This window comes from Acyrthosiphon pisum, chromosome A2 (genome assembly GCF_005508785.2).
Source record: "Acyrthosiphon pisum isolate AL4f chromosome A2, pea_aphid_22Mar2018_4r6ur, whole genome shotgun sequence".
NCBI classification, from domain to species: Eukaryota; Metazoa; Arthropoda; class Insecta; order Hemiptera; family Aphididae; genus Acyrthosiphon; species Acyrthosiphon pisum.
The window spans coordinates 537,720-549,677 of NC_042495.1; the positions used below are offsets into that span (position 1 = coordinate 537,720).

The 11,958-nt window shown below is 29.4% G+C and overlaps 1 protein-coding gene across 2 annotated transcripts in view; it reads right to left on the bottom strand.

The window, feature by feature from the left end:
• LOC100569280 overlaps positions 1–10,704 on the bottom strand; it is a 59,194-nt gene extending 48,490 nt beyond the window's left edge. For both annotated transcript variants that reach the window (XM_003246590.4, XM_003246589.4), the window contains exon 1: positions 10,274–10,704. The gene's annotated coding sequence lies outside the window, so the exon portion shown is untranslated. The remainder of the gene's footprint in view (positions 1–10,273) is intronic.
• Positions 10,705–11,958: the final 1,254 nt, after the last annotated feature.

Here is an 11,958-nt window from a genome sequence, read left to right on the forward strand (position 1 = left end):
TAATTCATGTAGATATGAGAGATGGCGTTTGTTTCTAGTGTATATCAAACCATCAACTATCGAGCATCATTATTATATCTGTAGATGTTTTATAAGATACAAAACCGGTATCCAGTACTCACTAATTATTATTTTTTTCAAATCAATTTTGTTCATGAGGTATGTCTGATCGTTTTTAATACATCTTCGATAGCTAACATAGGTGCTTATACCATATTTTACTTTTTAGATCTGTTTACAAATAAGTATTAAGTAACTACATTACAAAATCGTACTATAGTATTATAATATAATATGAACAGAAATACGTTTTGTATATAGACAATATTTATCACTAAAAATATCGATAAGCCGTAAAAAGTAATTAAAATTGAACAACAAAGAATAAAATTATTAGGTACTAATAAAATTAATACCAATCGATTATTTAAATATGAAACTGTAATCGACTAGTTATATGGTTTCTAATCAAAACTATATAGTTAAGCCGACACAAGTTTGAAACTTTTTGATTTCGTCGACAACGTATCACGGTTATTACTTATTAGATATTACTTATTATAATATTACTATACTAGTTACCTAGCCACAATGTTAGCGCATACTACACGTCTATATAATATGAATTACTAACTCCGTTTACCACGATGATAATTTACGCAATATAAATTTCTGAACTCAAAAAACCACCACGCAACCAACCACCGCGGTCCGGAAAAATGTTTTAGTAGTTAGGTATAGGTAAGTATTGTGTACCCAATACGCTCTACGGCAATTCGAGCGCGCAGATATACATACCACGCGTATTATGGTAATTTCATAATCTGTTTTGGATAAGCGAAAGATTATACTCCGTTTTCCTATAATAATACTGTATAGACATAATGTCCACGACAACAACGTTAACAGTCAGTCAGTGCCTAATGGTATACACGGCTGAAAAGGCGAAACGCCAAACCGAAATGATAATAATATGGTATAAATGTATAATAATAAAACTACACAAGACCGGATAAGTCATAGCTGACGCCTTTCGTTCCGCTCTTATTATTCGCGCGCGCGAGAAAAACAGTGAATATAATATACATTTATGTCTCTCCACCGCTGAAAACTGATACTTAACCAAATATTTACGTACTCACCATGCATATGTCTACGTTACTACAAAGCACAAGTAGGCATTAAAGGCGAGTTAAACAAGAGATTCACATAATCGGTAACTGGTAAAAAAAATATCAAGTAAGAAACATCAAACTTACAATTTTCAATATATAATATCTCTTATATAGGTACACTAGGACATGGCGATAGATAATTGAGCTATATGTGCTGATCTCGCATCAATAATGTAGTCAGCAGATTATCAATAGACAATATAGTTGTAATTTATTTGAGCATTTTATCAAATATCAATTTATACGTAAGTATAATTCAAATGATTTAGAATGAATTTGAATATTAGTAGAATAGAGGTTGTTTTTTTTACTATAGAAAAGATATAGTATATAGAGGCTTCAACGTCTGAGATAATTAGCATGTAACGGAGGTTTTACTTTTATAGTTTTCATAGACTATGAAATGTTTAAACATTGAAAAAAAATGTATAAGCGAAAACACATTCCGTGTCGTTTTTATTCTAGATTCCACATAGATAAATAGAACTTTTATAACATCCCGCATTCACTTAACACCAAACGACATAATATATTATATTATATGTACTATAAATTATAGCAGTATACAATTATGGTATTATAATATAATAATGTTCCATAATATTGTCCATATTATTGTTATACGGACCAACGCAAATTCCAGAAATGAGTGGCACGTGGGTACCTCATGTTATGAACACTGCTGGAAGGTCGTACGAGACAAATCAGATCTGTCAACGGATACTAAATCTTATTATAATATTATAATGCTCCAGCGTTTGGCGTTCGGATGGGGGCGAGGTCGAGGTGATGGAAATCGCGAGTTATATAAGTACGTCGTGAACGGTTTTCGTCGGACCGCGCGGATAATATTATAATATAAACCCGTGTGACTGTGTACACAATAATATTATCAAACATAGTTTAATACTGGCGATTATTTCGGCCTGTCCCAATAAACGACAATTTGTCGCTCAAGGTCGACGCGCACGACATACTAAGTCTTTGACGCATATATAGGAGGTAACTCGTGTGCAAAAATAGTATCTATTACATATAAATATATAATATTAAATGAGTTACAATATTTTTTTAGATATAGGTAGGTATACTATATAGAGAGCGTATAATCCAGTGTCATATATACAAGAGTACCTACGACCTCAGGTATATCATTATGTTATACTATGTACGTTTCGCTGCAAGTTGTGATTTTTATTTTTCATACACTGTCCTCCCTCCGCCCACGAACGTTCCCGCGGCATTGTGACATAACTATGCAGGGGGAAAAGTAGCTTGCCAGATGTCGGAACGCGGCAGCGGCGGCGTCGGCTATACGACGATGACGTCCAGCCGCAGCGACTGACTATATACACACTTATATTATTATGTATATACTTATGCAGACGCGCGGAACACGGCACACGCAAACGGCACCGCGCGCGACGGTATTATTAAAACTGGATTGGTATTTTTTTTCCTCTTTTATTTTATTTTTAACTCCCTCTTTCCCTTCAGCAATACACGCACACACGCACACACACACACACACACGCGCCAAAGATAAGACCGACCGGAGAGCACCTATTTTATCCGACCGACTGCGCAGTCTCTCCTCACGCCCTCACTCACTATCCCCCTCACCAACGTCTTTCGTCGAACGAACGACCTGAATGTTTCCGACAGTCTTTGTTTCCCAAATGCCATCAGGATTGTATTACACAGCACCGCGCGAACGTCGCATCCACCGCCACCTAGGTGCGAGATAATAATAATTATCCTGTTTATCTTACGGGCGTTGGTGTCCGCATAATAATGACTATATGGCTTACACGCTCTGATACAAGGCACGCCGATCACCACACACCGCCGCGTTACCGTTGTCGTTTTTATTTATTTTTATTATTGATGTTGTTATTATTCTTGTTGTTGTTGTTGTTGTTGTTGTTGTTAATTGTTATACCAAGCAACTCTCGGTGCAAATACAGTAGGTACAGCATAATATAGGTGTATGGTATACACCATGTCTAGTATGTACATGGTAAGTGGTAGGCATGGTTTACATGTTGGATATTAAATATATTATAATAATAATACATATTATCACGATGACAAGTGATAAAACGGAAACGTTACTCGTGTACCTAGTTTTATTAAAACGATAATATTCAACCGGTGAGGCCAAGCCGGCAAGATGTTAAGAAAGTATAATATGATATTGTACTTACTCGCGTGTCATTAAACGATATTAAGTCTAAAGACGACGATAACGTTATACGGACGCTGAGAAATATTACAAAAAATGTATTTTATTTTCAAGATCCAAATAAACTACAGAATGCAGATAAGTAATCTCTAGACGATCGTCACGAATAACAATAGGGACATTAAAACAATGAAAAAGCTCCAAAAATACTTTCACCGATACAATATACAAACTGGCCATTATCAACAAATCATATAAATTCTTTGAGTTTCAATTTTTTTTATTCGACACTTAAAGTATTTATAATGTAAGAACAAACAAAATTCATATCGATTCCAATTTATTATTTATAATATATTACCTATTAAGTATAGGTAGCGGTACTAACGAAAAATTACGTATAATATTTGCTTTAAAAGCTCCCAACAATTTATAAGCTAGTTCCTCGAAATTTCAACACAATTTTTTTATATGCTTACAATATACAAACCAATCAACATGAATTTAACATTTTATACATATTCAATGAAGTATTACTTATATATTATTTGAACAATCGTAAAATGTTTGTTTTTCATTTATAAATTATAACAAACAATTATAATTATGTTAAAATGAACATATGTTTATTTCTCGGTTTATTGGCTCAGATTAATATTTCTTATATTAAAACCAATCATATATATAGGAGGGACTAGGGTTATAAATAAATAAATAATTGAACAATATAGGTAGGTACCTAATACTAATATTATAATATTTTATTTATGACTAATGATTAAAACCTTATTTTCTTTGATAATCTTTAGGTACCTACCTACAGCCTACGATTCTAATAAAAATTAATTCAAAAGTATTGTACTACAATTTTGAATTTTTTTTATAACTTTATTAAAATATAAAGTTTTGACGTAATTATACACTTCCGGTAAATATAAATTATAATATATTTAAGTACACTCGAGTACCTATTTAACTGACTAATTAGTCATAAAATCAACTAGGACCTATAGCAGTTATGACCTATTTCGGAAATCTGCCGAGAAACGTATACAAAATAACAACTGCTACTTGCTAGTAAAATTATGATGCTAGGAATATTTGACATTATCCTATAGGAATAGGAACTATATAGTTCGGTAATGATGGACTAACATGCGTAATTCCTGTTATTTGTATTACGTACTAATATTTAATTTTATATACGTCTTATTGTTATTATTTAATTAAAAACATATATTTAATAGGTCATATGTAATCTACTACCAAAAAATTCTATAGTAATTTATTGACTATTTCAAATATCGAGGCCCTATTAAAAACAATGGTTTGTTTTTTTTTTGTATTTGTGATCACATTTTGGTGGAATGGGGAAATTTAGATTAAAATGTATTTTAATCTTCAACATTGAGGGTGGTTTATGGTAAACAATTTTGATCTAGTTGGTACTGTGGGGTCAAATGTAGGGAATTCCTGGTACTTTGTTTGCTGATTGTGACAAGCGGAGAGGGGGCATACCTATATAATGCAACACTATAGACCTAGTTTACGACGAATTTGATTTTTTTGTAGGTAATTTAGAAAGGAATAAACAATGATCAGAAAGACTTTTCATTACGAAATTCTCAATAATCATTATACTATCATAGTATCATCTTATATCCGCGGTATAATTTTCACAATATTTTGTTCTTTTTGAGTTATTTATTGACATTTGAAATATTCTCAATTTTTTATGGGTATTTATTGATTGAAGTTAATGCAATTGTTCTTTCTCGACCAAAAAAGATTGAAAATGTAATACAAGTTTCCTCATAAGTCATGAGTTGTCTTTACAATGGATTACAAACTTCGAAACTACATAATATAGTTTCAAGCAAGTTTCAAGTTTTTTTTCATATACTTAAACATTTTAAACTTAAACCGTTTAAACCATTCTCAAGTATAGGTATGTCATTATTGACTAATACGTTTTATTCAATGTTTTCGTCAAAAATTACATCAAATTATCAAATTAAGAAAATACTAATACCTAATAAAATATAATACAAGATTAAAATGTAATAGGAATAGATGTTGATCCACCCGTCTCTCATTACCTTCACTTAATTTTTCATATTTAATGAATTATCGTTGAATTCAAATTTAAACAATCCAACTATCCAAGTACATTACCTACCCTAACCTACCCAATAAACGATAGATACACTCATTAGTCATAACCTATTAACTGGAAACTATATACATAAGAAAGAGTTACCTGTATTTTTATCATCCCGTATTCATGTTATACCTATACACTGTCCAACGAGAAAAACGCGGACGAAAATCTATTCTGTTGGGCACCCCCAAGTGATACCTTTCGATAGCGGAACCGGTCCGGTCTCAACAGCGGGGTGTGAAGTTGGGATTATCAAAATCGGCGTGTTCTCTTGCTGGATAAAGTATTATACATGGAGGGGTTTTTCAAAACTAGTTGAAAGGTGTTTATACGGTTTACTGAATAGTGCGTCAAAATACTAACACACATTAAAAAATAAATTGTTTTCATTGTCTATTGTCGTTAAAATAAGGAAACTGAACATTTATTATCTAATCATAAAGTTTCCTAGCTAATTTACTTTATAAAATAATATTCAGTTTTAATAACAATTTTGAAAATTTCTTGCAAATTATGTTATAAAAATTACAAATATAAACAAAATAGTTACTAGTAAATAGGTACTTTATGCTTAGCGAATAATACATTTATTTACTATATTATTGTTAAGATGTACCTTAAGCTAACATTTATGAATTGAGTGATATATTCTTTTTATTAACACTAGAATTATTTGAAAATGATTAATTATTTTTAAAAAACTGATAAGACCATGAATTTTATAAAGGCGCAAGCGTCAACAAGTATTAAGTAGGAAAGCATTATTTACTAAGGTATTTTATAATAAACTAAACAGGTTAGATAAAATTACCATGTACTTAAATGACTTAACAATTTGATATAACCACCCAAGATAAATGTAGTACTGAATATAAGCTAAATAATTGCTCATATTTAGCTCGCATAAATATATTATAATCTATGAAAAAACGGATAAAATAAATAAATTACATAATATGCTGGTTTCTCTTTATGGTTTAACTATTTTATTTAAATTATCGTGTCTTCTCCTTTGAATAATTTTTCATGATGTCATATTTTTAACAAATAAAAGTACTAATTTAACATATTTTATCATCTTCATATACACTTATTAGCTATTAGCATTGAAACTATCACACTAACGTTTGACTTTACATCAGTAAAATCGTAAATAAATAGAACAAAAAATATTTTTTTAAATGTATTTATTTAAAATATCTTGACAAATAATTTGTCTTCTTTGATTTATATACCATAGGCATAGAACGTAATTATAGATTATATATGGTAGGTAATTTATTTTGTTAATATTAAATATGAATGTAGGAAAATTTATGAAAAATAAGATATTTTTATATTGAAAAGTGGTAGGTAACAACAATTCAATATAAACGTACTATAACTGAGTATAGTATACAGATATAGGTACTTGGGTTTGCCATTGTCTTTTTTTTTTTTTAATTTTACTAAATTATGTTTTTCTTGAAAAATCTTAAAAATATAATATTATTGTTCATATTCATAAAAATATATTCATTAAATTATAATATATATTTCTCATAAATGATAAATAATATACACATTTCGTTATACCTTGAACTGATCATTTTCAGCGATAAAAACAAGTCCATATTATAAACGCAAAACATTATTATTTTTTTTTTTTTATAATTAACTCAATGGGATCCAAAATATTTTGAATATTTTATTGTGTCTATAAAGTGTTAATAAATGGATATTTGCTGAATATTTCATGCACATTCGGTTATTATTTCTTTCTGTTATTACATACAAGTAAAAATTTATATTATGATGAGTTGACACGTATGGTACTATTATACCTATTATTTTAATATCTCTAGACTCCCATAATTATGTTTAAAAATTCTTTGTGAGTGCGGCAATATCAAACCATCTTCCCAAAATGTATTATTGACTTTGTTTGACTGTTTTTAATGTCAAGAATTCGAAATGTTTAAAATATAGTTTCAATTAGAATAAATTTCCATAAAAAATTAATATTTAAATCAATAGGTACTTATTTATATACAGAATGTAACAAGAAGACCTGACTGATGAAATTACTTTTGTTCTAATCAATATTTTTAAATTTTTTTATATATATAATTCAGTCACTTTCTCTCACATCTAATATAAAAAAAAATTATTACTGAAGGTAAAAACATTTATCTAAGTTGAGTTGTTAATTTTTTTTGAATTTTTTAAAATATGAATATTTTTTTGAGTAAATATTAATTTAGAACGTAATAACTTATTTTAAAATATTTTTTGGGGAATTTAGTATTTACTGACATCGGTATATTTCTTAAATTATTTATCAACCATATAATTTTCACAATTTTTGTCATACGTTTAAGTAGCATTATTTTTTGCTCAGGTCTTCCTGTTACACTTGTGTATATATTATAAAACAATACAAATGGTTATGTATATAATTAAAATTAATACAGTAAATAAATTTAATAAAAAAATTGAATAACATTATAAAAAAAATATAACTGTTTAATGTTTATATTATGCAAGAAAACTAAAAAAGGTTCATTGCTCGTGTATATAATATTATGAAATTCATATTTCCGTGATCCCACATGACTTTCTATTTAGTTTTAGATAATTTACCTAATACCTACTATTTTTATCATCTATAATTATTCAAGAAAAAAGTATAATATTTTAGACTTTAAACACTATTTCTAATAATGAACCAAACTGTTAACTAATATTTTAATTTTGTTATATACTTAACAGTTTTTGAAAAGGCATTATAACGAATCGAGTGGAACCTATATGCTACTTTATATGGGTTATAATAAATAATAATAGCAAAATACATCAGTCATCACGAATTGTAACACATTATAAAACGGAGATTAGTCAATTAAAGAAGATACCTGGGGATAATATGCTGGCTTTTTATACTATCAGAATCTTAATGTATTTATAATGACTATTTGTTTTTATTTTTATTTCTATACCATTAATTCGTATTTATTAATATTTTAAAATAAAATTGTCTAATAGATATATACATTGGCGGATGGCTTACAATTATATTTATAATTTTGTAGTTTTCAAATACGAATAAATCTTCCATAATAAATACTTATATTATAGACTATAGATTATTATATATTATAGATAAGTGATAAAATAAAAATATTTTTGATGTCCACTTTCTAACTTTTTAGCGTATAATTGTTTTCTAACTAAACTCTCACCATTAACAATATCTTTTTGGACAAATACCAAATACATAATTGGAAGACAATAATTGTCAATAACAATAATGTCAAAAACTTTCCATTCTTCGTGAGATTCTGAACCAAATATTAATTTTAATACCTACTATACATAAACGCAGCAGATTAATATTTATAGGTACAAGATAAAATCCTGCTATGGGTAATTTATATTATACGTATAGGTATCTGGTATATGTTTATTTATCTAATTAGTTATTTTAACGATAAATGTAATCTTAAATTTGTGGAAAATTCGAATAGCATTCATTTCTAATTGATAATTTTTAAACCATACAAAACACATTTTATTCCCAATCACATACAATTATTAATTACCTATAATAATTAATACATAATGTCATAATACTTACTATTAATACTAAAAAATAATACTATACAGACTCAACTTCAAACGCTATGATGTAAATTACTAAATAGTATTTTTGTGAAACACGAAAATACGTGTTTAAAATAGATTTATATTTTTACCTAATGTTTTTTACTTTTCAAGTTCATAAAATAATTTAGTCATCATATAAAAAATCCTTCAGTTTCAATATAATATGATTTATAAAACAGTACCTATATTTACCAAAATAACAAATTATTTTTTTTTAAATAATCTTTTTCGGGATCTTTTTTTTGTTTTTTATTATAACTTATGAAATGATAGGTAGTGAAAATGTGCATAAAAATAAATAATTGCTTGTAATTAAAAGTAAAATCACGGATCTCTAAAATGTACTACCTAAACATTTGTCGTTAATATTAATTTGTGTATCTATTTATAAAAAGCAGAGGAAATGTGAAAATGTTAAATCGGTACCAACTGTATTTTAATTAGATCTATTCGAATTGGTAAGGACGGAAATCGAAGTAAAAATACCAGATTGGTTTTCCACCGATAACTTTCTATACGAGCATGTTTTGCACTATTAACTCGACAACCCTTTCCGTTTAATATTCGGTAAAAATCATTTACTAACCACATACTCATTGACTGTGTGGCACCATTACTTCTCGAATAATTATATACAAATCAATGACAGTGGTGTTTCTGTCTTAACCCTCGAGTCTCTTGTAGACCTTTGTAGACTTGGCGGTTGGTCCAGACCTTTATATTGCTGGCAATGTTATCGTTTTGGGGATACTAATAAATGTACCAATAGGTACAGTATAGTCTCCGTCATTACAATGCCTGACCGATATTGAGTGAAGACTACAATTGGAGACGATTTTTCAAAGAGGGCTGCGAATGCGTCGGTACCTTTTATTCTAAGTATATTATACCGGGTATTTTATAAACAAGGCCGTTTTAGACATTAGGGCTGGCGGCGTTACGAGTTTACAACATCTGTGTGCAACATAATATGATACTGGGAGAGGTACATAGCATAAAATCGTCGATAATATCGTGCAGATTCAGCGTGGTAATGTATGCTAATATAGTAATACCTATACATTTTTATACCTATACTATAAATAATAATATTATAAAACTTAATACCTTGTGATCAATCGCCCAGCATTTAAATTCCTCGACCGAAAGATGCTGCTGAGTGCTAGATGTACGGTTTGGTGTTGTCTGTTTTGATCTTCGGCGGTTTTTTGACAATTCGCATTCGGCTGATCCACACTGTCTATACCGTGTGCGAGTGTAAGACGGACATTCAATACGATATGTGTGCCCGAAACGTATGTTATATATTATTTTTTATATTATGTTATATGTGTGTGCATTAAAGAAAATATAATAACAAAAAAAATAACGAAGTAAACGATGGTAAGAGTCGGAGTAAAAAGTGACTAAAATGCCACGGAGAATCGCGGATGAAACGAAGAAAAAAAATGCTTTAACATGACGGCGACGACGGATCACGGGACTACGATCAGCGACGCGTTCGTCGAGACACTGTGCCACAACAAACAACAAAAACAAACACGCACGACGCACCGGTGTGCCGCCCGGATGAGAGACCAGAAGATTTTTGGAGTGGCGCACGCAGACGCAGGTCGCGAGCTCTCTCTAGCGGACACTCCCCGAACGTTGCGCGCGAAACGATTTGGAAACGTCCAAAAACAGCACCGATCTAATAATTTATTAACATTTTATTAGTGTTTCCATTTATTTCCATGGGCCATGGTAGGTACTATAGGTAACCATATTATACTATGTTATTCGTAAAAATACATTTTAATACTGTGTATAATAATTAAAAGCTGAGTTGGCTAATATTTTCAAAAACAGAATTAAGTTCTTATATTAAAGTAACCAAGTCGTAATATTATACCTAATATGGACTATTATTGAAATTGGGTATAGTTATGGTTTAATATACGACTATGGACTATGGATGATGCCATATGATAAGTGATAACTGATGGAACTATCAGGACTTGGTTATGACCTATACTACTTAAATACATAATATTTTGTGTAGATCGTAAAGTGTCAGTGAGTCATTACTCACTATAGTTATAGCCAGTGCTCGAATTGGGAATTATTAAGTAGAGGAGCTCAATCCAACAATTTATAAACTGCGTTCCAAGTGCAAAATTATTCAACGCAGCCTCGTGTCTGCACTCACGACGCATTGCGGTCCGGATCATATTATTATTTTTGATTATATTATAAGATTATTATCATATTTTATAACCTTGACGTATCAAACATATAGATTATATAATCATATAGCCTATGCCCTATAGGCTGTACGTTTTTATTTAGCAAAGTGGTATTCAAGAATCAAGAGTATAGGTAGTACCTACTAGGTACAATTCTAATTCAAATCACCTATAATCTTGTATAAGTGTAGAGATATAGTCTATTGTAAAATATTTTTCTCTTATGATTTTGTATTTATTCATTTAAATTTTATTTTATTTTATTTCAAACATAAATAACTAACTTAAATCAATTTTATCATAATTTTAGAAATTCTAAAATGCAAACTTGACTTGAGTTCAGATAAAATAATGTCTGAGCTATCATCACCAATTTTTATTACTAGTCATATTGAAGGTAACTAATAAGCGTAATATTGTAATATTATATAGTATGTCACAAAAGCAGGGACTGGAACCTTTAATGATTTTATCGGTTTGAGTTTAGGTTTTGGTTCTCAAAAACCCAAATTTCGGTTTCAGGTTTCGGTTATACCGGTTTTTTTTTTTTTTTTTAATTAGAAAATT